The sequence below is a fragment of the Streptopelia decaocto genome, assembly GCF_964273445.1.
Source record: "Streptopelia decaocto genome assembly, chromosome: 5".
Classification (NCBI taxonomy): domain Eukaryota; kingdom Metazoa; phylum Chordata; class Aves; order Columbiformes; family Columbidae; genus Streptopelia; species Streptopelia decaocto.
The window spans coordinates 49674452-49692013 of NC_138659.1; the positions used below are offsets into that span (position 1 = coordinate 49674452).

The 17562-nt window shown below is 36.9% G+C and overlaps 1 protein-coding gene across 5 annotated transcripts in view; it reads right to left on the reverse strand.

Annotated features, from left to right (window-relative positions):
* Nucleotides 1–17562, reverse strand: part of ADK (adenosine kinase) — a 292950-nt gene that overhangs the window by 236718 nt on the left and 38670 nt on the right. The window lies entirely within an intron of this gene.

The following is a 17562-nucleotide window of genomic DNA, read 5'->3' on the forward strand; positions in this document are numbered from 1 at the left end:
AGTCTCACTCACAGACAGAGTTTGAATAGTATCCTGAGGCATGAGGGAGAGCAAAGAGGTAACATGGGGCACTAATGCCTAATTCCGATGTCTACCTGCTTTTATGTAAGGGAATGGATCAAGAAAGGATCAAGAAAAAAAAGTGATAGTTGGGAAAGAAAGCTTAAAATAAATTGAAAACTGCCAAAACTTCGGAGAAGGCACTTCTAATAATCAGAGAAGGTTCATGAATCTACACTAAGAAGATACTGGACTCAAGAACATGAGGCCTGAACAGATGGTGTCTTTAAAGATTCTCTTTATTTACCAAGAGAAGCTCTGAAACAATATCCATTTTATGAAATCTATCACAACTGCTGTACATTATAAATTTTAAAAAAAGACATATGCTACTACTACATCTTGGTTGTTGAACACCCTATCTATATTCACAATCACACTGACTAAAACATGAGTTTGTGATGTGTTACCTCATTACAGTCAGCAAATGAATCTCTAGTAATAAGAATTTAAGTGAGACAGACCTATGACACACTGAACACGAGTCTTCCACGTGGGAAGGTATCTAGGATTTTGTACTCCTTGAAACAAGTGATAATTCTGGTTAGGTATTTCATACAGAAAGTGGAGGGCACAGCAGCAGTCATATAATAGAAAGTAATCATTCTTTCACATGCAGACCTGATAATCAAGAAGGGAAAAAAAAAAAAAAAAAAAACACAAAAGAAACCCACAGCTGAGGTGTATCTGGAATCATGTACCTAGATACAATGATCTATAAATTGGATTCTGACTACTGAAACTTTTTTGTATGGAATTTGAAAACAAAAAATCTACAGCAATACCCAACATCAGCTTTTTTCTCCCCTGTTAAATGACAGATTGTTTTACAGTAACACTACAAAAAGATGGCAAACCAAAATATGATTTAAAAAATCAAATTGTATTAATAAAATTTCATTAGTAACTCGCAGAGACATGACACTGTCCAATAAACACTCCACAGAAGGCTTACATCCTTCAGTTACAAGAACACAGGTTCTTGCAGGTATCTGATCTTAGAGAATATCTCAGTTTCTCCCAGGGAGATGGACACAAAGAAGAACGCAAAGGGGTTTTTTTTTTTTGCTTTTAATTTCTGAAACACATCACCCTCAGGTATTCAAAATATTAAGAAATAAAAATACATCATACTTCAAGCAGTCATCCTAGCTTACATTGCTGTGCCTTTAAATGCAATAAGACTAACATTATTTAAGATATTTATTTTACTTTTAACCATTTTAGGGTTTTTTAAATGCCAAAGGATTTTTAGAAACTTAAGCGGAGAGTGGAAATTTGAAAAAAATAACAGTATCTTTAGCTCTCCATTCATTTGTATGGAGTTGGAAGAGTTACATATTATATTAAAAATGTTTAAACATTTCTACCAGCTGCCATGCAGCAAACTGAGTAATAACAAAGTGGATTTTCAACTAGGATTAAATCTCTTCATCTTTTCAACCCTCACTGCAAGAGAAATGGATGCATTACTTCATAAACTCTTTAGATTATGCTTTTGACATACTCAGCCTATTACTTTGGATCTGTTTTCAAGTTCTACCACCCACAACATATCTACACATAGATAGCCTGTTTCAAGTAAGTACATCCCATAGCCTTTAGCCCAACAGACACTTCAAGTACACGATCAATACCACTTACCACTGTTGTAAAAACCCTCACCCAAAGCTCCCAAGAATGCTGGCCGACTTCCTGTCTAACTGCTGCACTTCACTTGCCAGCCAGGGATTTCCTGCACCTTTACTTGCACCCCACCTGGCACCAAGGATCTCCAGTCAGACCCAATGGTAAGTAGTTCACCATCCCCCTAAGTCTCTGAATAGTTTCCAAGACTTCTCTCAGAAATAGTTTCTCTGCCTTCAGGCCAGCTCTTCACAGTCTAACTTCATTTTGCCTCTTCCCAAGCCCCATTCTTGAGCATAGCTCTAGGAAGATAATTGCCTTCTCTCAGAGAACTCGAGATATAGAGCATTGCTTTGTAAGCGTTCTCAAAAGTTTAAGTCACCATCAACAACTTGAACACAAGACCTATGGGGAGAGACTGAGGGGGCTGGGGTTGTTTAGTCTAGAGAAGAGGAGGCTTAGAGGTGACCTCATCACTCTCTATAACTACCTGAAGGGAAGTTATAGCCAGGTGAGGATTGGTCTCTTCTCCCAGGCAGTCAGCAATAGGACAAGGGGGCATGGGCTTAAACTCTGCCAGGGAAAATTTAGGCTGGATATTAGAAAGAAATTCTTTACAGAGAGAGTGGTCAGGCATTGGAATGGCCTGCCCAGGGAGGTGGTGGACTCGCCGTCCCTCGAGGTTTTTAAACTGAGACTGGACATGGCACTTAGTGCCATGATCTAGTAAATGGACTGGAGTTGGACCAAGGGTTGGACTTGATAATCTCTGAGGTCTTTTCCAACCCAGTCAATTCTGTGATTCTGTGAACAACGTCTGTGCTAGATAGAGCTAACAGCTACAACCACAAGTAAAAAAAATACAGTAAAAGAGTTAATGGGTTAAAACAGAAAGGAAAAAAAAATTAAGCATATGAAATAATTGCATCAAAAGCAGCAGACTGAAATCTATGCCTCTCAGAACAGAGACTTGTGTTGCTGAGCACAACCATCTGAGCTCTGCCATCCAGCCAGCTCTCAATCCACCTTGCTGTCCGCACATCCTGGTTGACTAGGCAGCACCCATAGGCTGTTCCAGTCCACAAAGCATTATGTTGCTGGGAGCAAAATGTCTTGAGTTCTACCCACCTTTCCCTCCATGGGACTCTCTTCTTTATCAAGCCACTAACTTGCTTGAAACCTGAAGTAACTTACTATCCTACGCATTTTTGCTGCCCTGTCAAATATGGTTATGATATTACCCGCTGAGCTTAAGAACTATTAGAAAACAGATACAGGACAGCTCATTTGGTAAAAGAGATAGGCTACAAATACATAAGATGGTGCCTTGCCAAATCTCATAATTTCTTCTGAGGTCTGGACTGACAGCAGCAACAGTTTTCTTACGTTCCAGAGATTTTTTTTTTCCTCCGTCTCCCCTCCCAGGCCTCTTAAAAAGTTTTACTCCAATTGCTCTGGACAGATTGAAACATGTGAAAAAAAAATGGAAGAGAGAGAGAGTAAGCACACAAAAAAATACCATTTTTAAACCATCTTCTAAGGAAATTGGAGTACATTTCCAATTGTTCATAGCATATTCAAAGATGGATTTCAAAAATTTCTTAAGTCATTTTAACTCTCAAATCTCTAGCTTATCAAACTGCAATCTTTAAAAGAAGGTGCACCTTTTCAAGTAGTTATTTACTTCTTGAAATGCAAATTTATAAGAAGAATTCATTTTCTCCCCCCTCAAAAAACATGAAGGGCTTTCAAAAGCTGATTTACCTTCTTGTTTATAGGAGGTAATGCAGTATATTTGCATAAAACAGTCAAAACTTTTTTTTTTTTGGTAATGTAATAGGTAGCTAACTATGTAACCCCTGCCGTTCTAAAAGACAGTCCCCTTGTTAGGAAACCGTTCAAAGTGACAATTTCAGTAACTCAGCATCTCTTTCTGGATAATTAGATGTATTATGAATATGCAGATTTCACAGAGCTGATTGGCTCACATATAACCCATTCCTTGAGAATATCACCTTCCACAAAAACAACTGTATTACCAAGCAGCAGGCTCTCATCTAAACTTGTATTAAACATTCATCTGCAAAGCTCCAATACAGATCGCACCAGATAGAATTACCATTGCCCAACCTTTGCAAAGGTACAGGTTAAGGGTGACTATTTTCCCACTGGTACTGTGACCTGTACACAAAGGATTTTCTTGCAGTAGATCTCAAAATGTTTGGGGAGGACAGGGGTGAGGATTTCATAGTCCACATTATCACAGAATACAAGTGAAATAAAATAACAATAGCACCATCCAGTGGCTGTAACTTCCCTTTAAACAGTTCATCACTCCTGCCGTCCTCCTGCTGGAGCAACCATAAAATAGCTAAGTAGGGTATTTCTATTTCTGACCATGGTTTTATGAGCAGCCAGGATCCCGAGAATTTAGGGATCTTGGTAGGAAATGCAGTACTAACAAAGAGTGAAAACAGCAACTGCACACACAAATAATTTTGCAAAAACAACGTTGAACTTCAAGTATCAAATATAAAATTCTGCAACTTGTAATATTTACGAGATCTGTAATACAAGTTTATTTCAATGCTGAAATCTTACTAATCTATTCACTGAAGGCTGAAAATGCTGTTTTTCCTGAGCTGGGCACCTTCTTATTGTTTTTTAGGCAGAAAATGATTCAGTGTCTTCTCAGTATATACTTTTTTTTAAAAATCCACCACATTCCACCACCATGCCCCCAAAAAACACACAAACACACACACACACACTTGTTCTCTTGTATTTTAGACCTGCTCTATCTTCCCTCTGTTTTTTTTTTTGGTTGGTTGGTTGGTTTGTTTTAATTCATATTCAGTTACTTTTCCTCCTTCTATTCACTAGGTTGATGTCTTATTTTCTCATAAAACAGAATATTTTATATTTTAATGTATTAAAATAGTGACCAGAAAATGAAGGGAAGAAAGGCTGTTATACAGTAGTTGCCAACTGCAATAACAAGGAAGGAAGGACAGACAGATGGAAGGAAGGATGGAAGGATGGACTGAAAACCGGTTTTAAAGATATTTGCAGGGTGTTTTTCTCAGAGTAGAGACAATGAATAAACGGAGAGTCACACAGTTTAACAGTCCAGTGTCGATCCCTTGACACAGGTGCATCCCTCCCACTTAGAAAAGGTTCCCATAAATTATATTAACCACTAACACATGTATTTGGACAATTATGATGGCATGATTTTCTCTTCATTGTGAACTGGCATGTTCACACACTGGGAGGTTTTAAGAAAGGTGCTGTTTCAAAACATTCCCATAGCTGCTGCTGGGATTATAACACAACTTTTTTTTAGGAATACAGACATCTGTGCAGGACTGTGCCAACAGAAAGGATTGGTCAGCTTATTCACTGTTGCTGAATGCTAGAAACGTTAGCTGAAGAGAGTGGCTACTTTAGAAAAGTTAGTGAAGTGAGTTCAGGGACAAATCAGTGTAGCCCATCTCAGCTTTCACCAAATCTGTAGGATAACTTGTCACTACAGTTTAAAAGCGTGGTGTTAACGACTGTAGTCACATATCCTGTTTAAATAATCGCTTTCAACTTAAAGCACTCAACACATTTTTGCACTGACATTGAATTTCCCAAAATGCTTTTTCCAGTACAGTGGAAGATTGTGATTCTGTCTTCTTGCCTTTGATAGTCCAATACAAGATCTGCACACATCCTGCTGATCTAGTAAAAGCAGGATAGGAGAAAGTGCATGTATTCAGCTTTGTTTATGCAGATATTCAAAATGAACAACTGAAATGAATTAATACCCTTATATTCTTACTGTGTGCAGCTCTACTGTTACTCCCCTCCCAGAGCCAGCTACATCAGTTAGAGACAAGGCCTGGCTGCATGTACTGAGTGCAGGGTGTTCAAGATGCTTGACTGGCACAGGGAGTTTATCTCCATCACCTCCCACACGCTCCTGCACCAGCCTGAATAATGTATATTGGTTTCAGCTGCTCAGCAGAGACACTGGCATCTGCAGCTGCAACTGCACCAGCTGACTCATGTGACCAGAAGGTACCACTGAATCCCTTACAGCAGCTGCGCTCCATCTGTGATCACTGGTTTGGGGACAGAAGCTGCAGTGTGTGTCAGTCGCTGTTTCCACTTCTTGTAAAGCAAGGTCATCTGATCATACAGTCAGTCAGTATTAGGACAGGAGACGCCCTTCAGAATAAGCAGATGGCTTAGTGGTTAAGACACAGCTTCTGAATTTGCATGTTTCCCAAGCAATTTGAAGCCAGCTACATTCCCTGTTTGCTTTGGCCACAAATTCATAAAATTACAATCTTATCTAACAGAAAGCTGCAAGAACAAATCAATTTAAATGTCTGAGACACCCATATACAGAGCTATGAAGTATGTGCATCAGAAGATGAGGTATTTGCTAGCAAGTCTTCAAGGCTATTCATTATCAGCATGATCAGCAACAAAGCAAATCAGCTTTACACTAAAACACAAACTTATCTCCCTGCAAATGTAAAACCACCTATCCACACCAGACATATACACTGGTACTACTAGCCAGGGGCTTCTAGATGTCCTAATTAAATCGGTCAACTTTAAGTGATCTCTTCAATTACACTAATAAAATGGCCTAAGCCTCATTATTTTCCTCATACAACAGTTTACTCTGCCTGCTCTATGTTTTTGCTTATGGTGTACATAGGTGCACAACACCTTACTGTAGCAAATACATAAGCACATCTCTTTGCACATGGCCTTGTTCTGCCAATCCTGCATTGCTCTGGCTCCCCAGTTTAGAACCACTGCCATTTTTTCACCATCACATTCCTATGCATTCTGTAATCTATACAACTACCTCTTCACTGTTTTCTCTACTGTTTAGTTGTTTGAATAGGAGTTAATTAGTAGTACGGTTACTCTTGAACTTAAACTAAATCCTGAACATATGAAGTAATAGATGCTGTAAATGTTAAGCTTTTTTTATTAGTCTTGTTTCTTAATTAATCTGAATGTTCGTAAGAAATTTTTAGTTCTAAGGCATACAAACCAGCATCTCCAAGGTGACAAGAAAATTAAAATGTAAATATAAATATTTACTATTCCAATACTGCTTCTCAGAATACCACACTCTTTCAGCTTTGAATTTAATGTGTTTTAATTTGATGCCTTAGGAATTCCACACTACATGACAAGGCCACAGCTGGAATATTGCATCCTATTTTTGACAACACACTTCATGAAATACCTAAAACAGTTGAAGAGAGGCCAGAGGAAAGCAGCGAAATTGGAAAGAAGTTGAGATTATGTGAGCTGCATTCTCCAGTCTGCAGATGAGAAAAGGACAGACTTGAGAACAGAAAAATAAAACCAATAAGAAGAGAATAACCTGTTCTCTGCACCAGTGGAGAATAGGACAGCTGATAGAACTGCACTGTATTCGGAACAGATTAAAACATAGACTTGGTGTGGTGAGGGGTGACTTTTCAGTGGGAACGAAGTGGCACACGGACACATTACACAGTGAGACTGCACTGTCTCCAGGTGACATCTTACTATTTCTATAGACCTTTAGAGAAGGCTAGACAAATATCTGCCAGGAATGACAAAGATACATCTCTAGCTGGATTAGGGGAATGAAACTAAATGATCTCTTGAGGTCTCTTTCTGAAGTTCTATGAAAGGAAAGGCAATTAATGGACAGATACTAAATTATTTTCACACAAGCCATTTAATCTGCTCTGATGGATAATCAACTCCTTTAAAATGGCAGAATCCACTATACTGAACACTAATTGGTACTCTTGGGGTTAAGATTAACCCAGAAAAGACTGAATGGACAACAGAGAGTTGTCTATTCTTTCAGCTGCTGGTAAACTATACAGCTTATTATATTTTTTACTTGGGGTGCTTTCATCTGTAAATGATGATCCTTTTAAAGCCAAGTTCATGAAGATAGTGATGTTGCACTAGCAGCTTTGGAAATGACATATCTGATGTGATCATGCATTTTTTACAATGCTGTAACAAGTAGGACATCAGTTGAATTTCTCTGGCAATTCAGTTCTAAACAGTCTCACTGAAAAAGATTTTAAATGAGAAAATTGAAGTCCCAGCACTCTGTGATACTATGTTATTCACTGAAAAGCACACAATTGTCTAAGAAAAACAGAACTACACTACAATGCAGCTCATTACCTGACTATTTAAGAAAAAAGGTGGCATTATATCCTGACTATGTCTCTTATGGAATTATGAAGAAACAATAAATTACACTATGCATTTAAACAGAACATTCACACATAGGTGTCATCAAGCAGTAAGGTCTATTTTTAAAATTCTAAGATTTCACAAAAGCTTGAAGCTATTCAAAAAATAAAATGAAAGATGTCTTACTTTTAAAATTCAGTTGTAGTATATCTGTTACAGTACATTTTTTTCATTAAAATGCAAAAACAGCAAAACATTAAATTCTCCACCTACTCTTAGGACTACAAAAAAAAACATAAGCTAAATTATTAATATTTTTCTTTATTTTCTTTTGCATTGACCAGCTTTTAGTAATCATACCAGCAACGTGTGTGATTTTAAAAAGCTCATCACCTCAACAACATCATGCCAGTAGCAAGAAAAAAACCCACATCACACACCGCACAAACCACAAACACACGCACACAGCACTCACACAATTTGCTTACTGTACTCATGTGCATATGATCTCAAGCTCAAACTGTGCATGCACATGTACATTTCTTATTTTCATTGTTTTTAAATAGTGTCTATGAAAGTATTAAGCCTCCTCATCTCAAGCCTAGAAGTATTTAAACAAAAAGACAACAGTGCATTGACAAGTACTTTGAAATGGTTAAAAGCTTTAGACATTTTACATCTTTTACTGTAGTCTTCAATTAAATGCCATGAAGCTAGCTACCGCATAAAGCACCACCTTGTGGCACAACCAGTACTGACTGCATGTCCCTTCTTTGGGGCTTTCAAACATTGCCACAATTTCAACAGCTTTGCTGTATATTTCATTAAAACTGGAATAAAACCAGAATTTTAAAAAGATCTGCCAAGAGAAGGTTTTTCTGAAGATTCTCCTCCACACACACTACATTTATGACATTAATGAAATTAATATAAATTCATAAAATTCTCAGGCAGCTATTAACATTTTTCCCGCATCTAATGCTGTCTCCAGAGGACCGTGAGCAAAATACAACATGTAAGAAGTACAGTAAAATGATGGCATAAAAATTCCACGTTACCTGCAAGAACGACTGCAACATCTGCACAAATTAATTACTCTGATGGCTCAAAATCATTTCACAGCAATATCTTTATTTAGATTCTGTTTCTAAAAGACCCTAAGACAGACGGCATATCTTCCAAGCTAGTAAAATGACGAATTACTCATTTCTAAATTTTAGAAATAAATGTCAAGTTTAGTGTTACATTGAATAACACATAAAAACTAATACCCTAAAGACAGAGTTTGTCCAATTCTAAATTGTCTTCTTCCATGCAACAAAGATGCAGAAACTTTTCCAGCTACCTTAACTAAGAAATAGATACCCCGGAACATTCTGCATGCTCTTCATCTTAAGATTCTATCTTCTTGTAAACATGCACCCCATTCTCTATCTGAAAGAAACCAATACAGTCATAGATACATACCACATTACGGAAAAACAGCCTGCATACTCAAAACTCAGTCTTCAAACATGTCAGTGGTTGCACACAGTCATGTCACTACTGTATTAGGACCACATTTTGTGCATAACTGGAGTCAATGCAAAATACAGTTAATATCATTTTTCACATGATTTTTGAATTTGTTGTAAAATAAGAGAAGCGTCAAAAGAAGTGGTGAGGGAAATGCCTCCTGCTGGACAATCATGCCTCACTGATGGCTCAAACTGCATTTACTTAAACAAGAACCCCAGATAGACAAGAGGGTGCAACTATTATGTGCTGTTTGGAAGCCTTTGCTATGAACATTCGGTGAGCAACAAGCTGAAACCCTTTACAGGAGTTTGGAATAATTGAACTTTCCAAGTCTGGGCACTCAGTTTAGTGCTGTGGGCTACCTGTTCGGTCTGCACTCAAGGGCAATTTCAGGAATAGGTTTTTGTAAAAACAAAAATGTATTTCCTTGCTTTAAACAAAATATGTACGGTACATACCAAGTAACAGTGATTACTATCAGAAAGAGCAATAGAGGAACTCATCTCATTAGCTCACTACATAGAAGAGCCAGGTAGGTCAATGTCAATTCTTCTATTTCTGAATAAGTTTTCAGAGCATAAGAAACAGTTATGGAAAATCAATTTATCTCAATAATCAGTGCTGTGAAAGCTCCTGAAAGCTCTCAGATTTGAGCTAGAATTACAAATCGGAATACTGAACCAAAAAACCTTTCCCATAGAGGATCTTTTGATATCTGTGCTGTACCACCTATAAGAGGAAAATGATAAACAAAGTAGATGACACAGGTACTTGAAAAACATCTCTTGAAGATAAGAGAAGAAAAATCAATATATGAGATTAAATTACGTAAGAGCATGACTACAGAAGAAAAACAAATGTGACACTAGGAACTTCCATAACTTCATCTAAGCAAATTAAGTTTCAATCTTCTGGCAGCTGTTTCTAGACCTTCTGTTTTTGAGTTCTCATATGTCACACGCAAAATAATTTGGTTTTTCCATTGGCTTTCACATCCATCCTTCTCTTTTCCCTCCAGCTCTCTCCTTCCCACTACCTTGGAAGTACTGTATCACACAGTCTCAGACGAGCAGCTCAGGCAACGAAATCAAGTTCCCCAGAGGAATAAGCCTTATTCTTATCTGCCAACCATAGCTATTATCAAAAGTTATCTTCCATTTTATATCAAATAACCACCATGTCATATGAGAATGAATCAACACCGATTTCCAAGAGCTCCTTGACAATAAAGAATAGGGAGGTTGTGGAGTCTCCTACTCTGGAGACATACAAAACCCGCCTGGACACCTTCCTGTGTTACCTCATCTGGGTGTTCCTGCTCTGGCAGGGGGATTGGACTAAATGATCTTTGAGGTCCCTTCCAATCCCTGATATTCTCTGATTCTAGCAGAGCCTGTAAAGCTACATAGCAAAGTTTTGCTTTAATATACTATATACACAAACTAAACAGAGGCAGAAGGCTTAATTACAATACTGTATTGATACGTGAGCATGATTTTTAAATATTGACCCAATATGTTTACCCCCCTGTATAAGTAACCTTGTGATTATTACTTATTTCACATCAGGAAGCAGGAAGCATTTCACATCATTTTGCAGGAAGCAAAATGAAATGATACAATATAATTAACACTTGCAATTTTTCATTTTAAATTTAAGTAGATGTAAAAACTGCCTTCATCAAAGAAGGCATTTCTGCTGTAATTTAGATTCTTAATTTCTTTAAATTTTATGCAGGATTGTCTGTTACCAAGAATTCATGCAATTTTTTGTGTAACACTAATTTGCATTAGTGCTGCATTCAAAAGAATTGGGTGGGGGGTGGGCAGGCAGAGAACTGAAAGGAAAAATAGAGGGGATAATCTGTAATAGAATTTTGTAGCTAACCATAAATCATTCTTCTTGTACATGCAAGTCTTTATATATGTATATCACAGAAATGAGGAAACCATTTTAGAGAAATCAAACTGCAATTTAAAATAATATCTACAGAGGGAGCCAACAACCCAAAAACCAGGATTAATAAAATGCATTCTAGATCAGCAGAGTTCTTCGCAACCAATCTCCTTCATTACATTTATGTGCTTTTCAAATATCCACAGCACATCATTCAGATTCTTACTCCACAGCGCTCCCAAGCATTTAAAGAAATTTTACTTTAAGTGCTTGATTACACATTATAGAACAATCGGTGTCAATATACAACAAAAATTATATTTGCTTTGGGAGAAGGTGACACCTTAAAAAACCTCTCATTCTAAATTATTATTTGTTCATTAAAAACAGTAGTTTAGAAGTTTCTATTTGTAGCAATTGGAAAAAAAATAGATTTTATAAATTAATATTAATTCCACAGTAGACATTTTTATTGAAGTTTTCATACAAACCTCTACACTAGGAAACAGGCCAGTATGATAGCTTGATCTAAAAGAATGAGGAGGAAATCTAAAATCAAGTTGTGTAAAGATGAGAGTTGGTAAGCTTTTTCACAAAGCTGGGCACCTTGTTATTGCCATGCCAGTTTTCCACATTACTTCATTGCCAAATCATATTTCATATTATATACTAATCCACTCAAAATTATTTACAAGTGATGTATACTATATACAGTGACTCAACAGCTTGATAGACATTTGTGACAGGTTCATGCATCACCCCAACCATACAAACCATCTATATTGTCAGCATATGTTGAGTAGGCTGGCAAAAGATTTAAAGCTTAGTATTTCTGATATTTTGGTATGTCTTCCCCCAAAACAATTTCTGCCCTCTTTTTTAGGTTTAGGGTGCAACAGAGTGGATAAAAAACACCAAAGGACACCAAATCCTAAAAGCAACATATACAGAAGGATTCTTTGAAGTGTTATGGAAGATAGGCTACACCCTCTAGTGGTACAAAATACTGCAGCTTGGTTGCTCCAAACAGCACTATCAGGCAGACAGTTGCACCCCTTTACGTCCCCAGCATTCATGCCTCTCTCACTGCATGTTGAGCAATCACTGAGGCGCGGTTGCATAGTAATGGTGTGGGGTTGAGTCCCCTGGCTTTTATACTTAACTGCTGTGTTAGTGATTTACACATGGTAACACCTCCAAATACAAGGAAACTCCACTACAACATTCCCATGAACAAGTTCAAATCCTTTTCTCATCCTCTAGCTTTCTAACATACCCAGACCACTTCTAAAACACTACTGTAAATTTCTCTACTCTTTCCCAAGCATAATACCGGCCATTTGTAATCCCCAAAGAGCCCTCCTATGTCTCCAAGATTCACCCTTCCAATGCTCACATATAAACTCACTCACATGCATCCTAGCTAAGCAAAACCAGAACGCATGCAAAAAAACCCCACATTCCAGATAATTCAAAACCGCATCAGTCCCTCAAAAAGGTGTTCTCAAGCTTAAGAGTCTCCCCGCCTTGTTCAGTTTCACTATGAAAAAAATATTCATGTGGCAAGTACACAGCTAAGAATGAAATAGCTAAATAAATTCCTCTCATCAAATCTCAGCACCATGGCTGCTCTCTCTTCTGACTGCAACACATCAAACAGCTGATTGAAGAGAAGGGAAGCTTGTATTTATCTTCTTTATCTCTGTAAAAAGATACATTATGAAAGCAGAGGTGGCTGTGGGGCACAAAATAGTTGTCACATCTTCTACTTTTTCTTTCATCTAACTTCCAAAAATTGTTCCATCAGGGCCAAAACTGCTCAAACAAAACAGTTTATAAAATTCTACAACTAGCAGTCAAAGCTGTATTAAAACAAGTGTCCTGAAGCATGCTTACAGACTCAGTGATACCGCTAACCTCCAAAAAAATGCTTTTAAGACTCACAACGAATGTATTTTAGTTGCCTTTTCATACAAGCTAGTCAAACTACCAAGATCTTGTTATAGCCCATATTTTAGTAAAAGAGAATATTACTAAAAAACCCCAACACCTTTGCCAACACCATACAGTGAAGATGGACTCTATATTGGGCATTGAGTAAACAAATTAAGTGTTTAATATCAAGACAATATAGATCACACCCCATTACTTGTTGCAGCTAGCTTAAATTTATTCTCCTCAACAGCTTTTGATGTGGAAGCATAGTTAAAAAAATAAAAATAATAAAAAAAAAAAATCAGCCAAGGTAACAACACATGCACTGAAGTCTATAAACACACAAGTCTATACATATATGACCTTCAGTTAAAGTAATTCGGTCCAATTTTGAGAATTAAAAACAGAAGCAACTCCTGTAAAAAGGACTATATGAATGATCAGGAGAAATATTTCCATTTTTCTCTGAGTTTATATTTATTTATTGTTCTCAGAAGGAGAAAAACATATGCAACTTTAAGGCCTCATCAACCTTACTATATCCAAGTTTCCCTACTAGTCTTGCAGTATGGAATTCTGTTTTTCCTCTCCTCAAAGTTACAGGGGATTAATTGAGTTGAGGGAGGTAGGAAACATTTCCAGGACATGTCTTCAGCCGTAAAACCATGCTTACCTTGTAAAACACCTGTGCAAACTGAAGATACTACAGGTCCCCCACCTTTGTTATCCTCACGGCAGAATAATAAACTCACCAGTGAAAGCAAATATGATTGTTTATCTGATTCACTGCAATTTTGGCATGCTTGGCTTGATCATCAGTTAAGATGGTTTGAACTAATCTGCTAATTTGACATGGAATCAGGCTAGGGAGCCTCCACACATTCTACTCCCTGGCTGAGATGCAGGACAGTGATCTCCACCTTGTGTACATTCAGGAGTTGACTGGGATGGGGGGGCCAGATATTGCCAGTTGAATTCTGAAAACAATGTATATATGCTTCAACTTACAACTTCTGTGCTAACAAAGTCATTTAAAATAAAAAAAGTATACACTAATGAAAAGACACAATTTTAAAAGGCTGCTACAGTCCAAGTAAATTGGTAGCAGGAAAAAGTGATCTTTCATACCTTAGCTCTTAAAATAGAAGCTAAGTACGATGCCATGCCTGTAAAGCAACTCCTAGTGACTGTACGTATCTCTCGAGATAACTAAGATTCAAGGACAACAGGATTAAGCAAAGTCAGGGTGTAGCCGGCCCAACTACCTTTGGAGATAAAGCATTCACTACTGAATAAAATGTACATTTTTGTGAAGAACAGCTACACAGAAGCGTTCTCTAAGAAACTGAAGGACATCTGACATAGAAATCATCATGGTACTATTAGATGAAGAATGCCAAAATAAGTCTTCTTTACTACATAAGTCAATATAAAAGCTGCTGACATTTCAAAGACTGGAAGATAAAGTATTTTAAGCAGGAGAATTTTGGCACTGAAGAGGAATACAAAGTTTAACTTTCTTTGTATTTGACTTAAGAACATTAGGACAGGTTCAGAAGAACACCTTAGTTACAAGGGCACTGAACCTAAAAGTAAGCAACTTTTACTCGAAGAATAAGCAACAATTACCCTAGTGGTAAGTTGTCTTGCACCATTCCCTAGAACTGGCATTTCTTTGAAATATGAAAGCCTTCCTAAATATCAGAAAATTATAGTTAAATATCTAACAACTCATCTGTAAGTTAAATCAGAGAATTTAGCTTGAAGGAATAAAGTGCTCTGAGGTTCAACACTGTTTATAACCTGTTCTGTACCATACAGTTAACATGGTCTGAGAAGAAGCACGGAGCATACCAGAAAAGTTCCAAAGGTCTGTCCTGAAACAACGTGACACTGACCTATGAGAGTTCTTCCCCGGTCAAGCATCCAGCAACATTCAAGATGCCAAGGTCAACGGCAAAAGCATGTTCAAACTCCTCCATTATAACCAACAGCATATAAATAATCTCAGGAGGCACTGTAGTGATAACAATGAAAAAACACAGGTTTCTGTTGCACTTGATTCATGTAAAACTTTAGTTTTACTAAGTTTTCTTTCTTTAATTGAAGGAGTTCAACCTTCTATTTAAGAAGTGATTATGCTCTAAATATACCAGGAACTAATACGCAATTAGGCAATACGCAACATACATAAAATAAAAAGCTTAAACAGGATTTTAGTATGTTTAAACTACTTCAAAAGAAATAGCTCACATTGAAAGGTTCAGTTTAATCAATATCTATTGTGCAAATACAGCCTGTGTACACAGTACAACTTGTACTGCCCAAAATACAGACCTGAATGTCATTTAACTTCTGTTTAACCCCTCAGCATGCTAGTACTTTGAATACTTCTGATCTGTATCTTTTTAAATGCTCTAACACATTTAATGGGTTAATCATAATAATCCTGTGCAGAGTGCTTTGTCATTAGAAAGAGTGCTTTACATAAAACCCATCTTATCTACCTATCAAAGGCAACTGCTGTTGCCTGTCTTCTGCCTGGAGTTCAGGGAGTTTTAATGTCACAGGTACCATACCGTGACGTACAAGTAATGTCTTTTTCCACCCTCTAAAAGAACACAGAAATTTTATTTGGTTCAGAATTCAGTCATTCAGGCTTGCAGCAAATAATTCTTTCTCTAAAGGAATTACATCTTTGTTATCCGAAAACATTTTTACTGTTTGAAATCTATGAGTTTACTGAGAAATACCCAAACATTTAACATGGAAAAACCTGACTGTTACAGATACTAATTCATCTGAAACAGTTACTTTATCTTACGCATTAACTGCTTAAGTCTTTTGGGATACTATGAAATAATGCAAAATATTGCTAGAGTAATTATGGAAACAGTAATGTTCAAGAGCCAAAAATTTAAAAGATTAAAAAACATCGTCTTCTAAGAATGAAGATGCGCACAACAGGGACCAAATTCCCCACTATCTCTATCTTGAAAGGATGAAATGTAAAATTAATCCCAAAAATCTGTATCTTATTCGGAAATACAATTATATAAATATTCCACTAGTCATCATGGAGAAGACACTGAACAAAATTATGTAAGGTCTGACAAGTGAAGCATTTTCTACAGTCTTTCATACCAACTACCTTCAAAAAAAGCAGTTACATAATACAGATTTGAGGGATGGTAAAGAGGACATTCAGATTGAATGTTTTTCAGGCAGCTCATAGATAAAAGTGAGTGAACAAGCCAAGAAGAAAACCGAAGTTCATGCAATGAGTACAGCTCTTCAGCTAGTGGTATTAATGTGCAGGAATTAAAATCAGCAGTAATAAAAGAGACAATTACTCCACATAATGAAGAGCTTTAAGAACAGAGACTAAATTCTGAAATAAAAAGTATTATAGTATTGCTTGTACTCAACCTGTATGCTTACGCATGCAAGTGAGCAGGAATGTTCCAATTGTGCCATCTTTTATTTAGTGAGTACTTTTCTCCAATCTAATACAGTAACTCTTGATTAAACTAATCAGTCATCACAGAACACATACCAAGCTCTGATTAGTCCCCTTCACTTTCAAAACATGTACACAGTTCAAAAGTCAGTAACTTGGATGACTTCAGCATCTGTTTTAAAAGCTACCAGAATTGAGGAAGAAAAAAAAAAAAAAAAGAGAAATTGAAGGTTTCAAAAGCAGACACACAAACACAGAATTTGCTTCTCCCATATCTAGATTGTATACACACAATGCCTACCTTTTTACTTTGCATTTTCTAAATGTGTATAAACAAGCTTATGCACAGTACCCAGTATTTGCTTTCAACTCAAACACAGAGTTTTTGTATTTTAGTATATAGTGTGCCATAATAAAAAATAAAGGTTATTTTGCCTGATCATGGAAGACTATCTAAAACCAGAATAAATCTGAACTTCAAGATTCTTCGTTTGGGCATGTCTTTAATGAAGGAGTAAGACAACTGAAGATGACGTTGTTGCAGTGTTTGATTAAGCTTCCTATGGCTACTTCTCTTGCAATACAAAGAATAATCCATTCAACAATGGATCATATTTTTTCCCCCGGGAACAAGAGTTTTTAGGCTACAAAATCAGATTAGCCAAAACAGGCAAAATTTCAATATAACTGACAGGGCACTAGTGACTCTTGACTACATTCCACATGACAGTCCAACTGTGACGATGAGAATTTGCCAAGGTGGGAATGGCCATATGACACGAGTAGGCAAATTAAAATAATGAGTCAACACTGAACCTGGAAAAAAAAAAATCATCTTCCTTTTC